Below are 1,099 nucleotides of genomic sequence, written 5' to 3' on the forward strand. Positions count from 1 at the left end.
TGTTGTTGTTGTTGTTGTTGTTTTTAAGTGCTGTCGAGTCGTAGGTGACTCATAGCAACCCTATAAACGAAAAGTCCTCAACGCTTGCGTGACTTTCATCCTTTCTCCAGGTCCATAGGGTTTCCAGAGACAAGCTATTTTGGAAGTGGATGCCACTCCTGCTTCCACGCTTGTTTTAATCAGGGAACTCCACCAAACACTGTCCACCATGGGTAACCATTATTGCATTAGACACATCAGTGTCACAGTGTTCAGCTTCACAGCAACCACAAGTTACCTCTGTATGCCAAGTGGACACACCAGGGCTATAGGACCTAGAAGAATGTTTGGCCAAACACAATTAAGAACAGGCCTGAGGCCGTGGACTATAGTCACCCACCTTTGGCTCAGTAGCATCACTTTTGGTCTGCTAGGCCAACTATTCTCTCTCTATGCTGTTAAGTGCTGTCGAGTCGTAGGCGATTCATAATTCAGTGTTTTGACGTTTGTTTGTTTTTTTCTCATTTATTGAGGCTTGCTTTGTGTCCTAACATGTAATTGATTCTTGGGAATGAATTATGCACACATGAGGAAAAAGGTGAATTGTGTTTTAGTTGAGTTTCAGTAGCCTAAATATATGCACAAAGTCTAGTTGGCTGATCGTATAGTTTAGACCCTCTGCATTATTGTTGACTTTCTATTGAGGTGACTTATATTTTTTTTCTGTGTGTGATAGTGGTGTGCTGAAGTCTCTATAACTATTGTGATGCTGTCTATTTCTTTAATCAGTTCTGTTAACAGTTATTTTGCACACCTATAATTTTCTCTGACATACCTACCTCTGTTAACCCAGTCACTGAGTCAATCCATCCCATCCAGTAGTCTTCTTCTCTTCCACTATTCCTACACCCTTGCATGCAATCCTCTTCAAGGACTGGCCCCTCCTTGCAACATGCCTATAGTAGGTCAGACAGAACTACAAAATTCTTGCCTCTTAAGAGCAGCCTGTTGAGTTTTTTCTGGTAGTTCTATCTTTTCTTGAGAGGGGTGTATTGAAGTCTCCCAGCACTATAGTAGTGCTGTCTATTTCCTTTTTCAGTTTTGTTAATGTTTGTTTTAT

The sequence above is a fragment of the Elephantulus edwardii genome, unplaced genomic scaffold (genome assembly GCF_000299155.1).
Source record: "Elephantulus edwardii isolate Elephantulus edwardi_28Jun2011 unplaced genomic scaffold, EleEdw1.0 scaffold00153, whole genome shotgun sequence".
Lineage (NCBI taxonomy): Eukaryota > Metazoa > Chordata > Mammalia > Macroscelidea > Macroscelididae > Elephantulus > Elephantulus edwardii.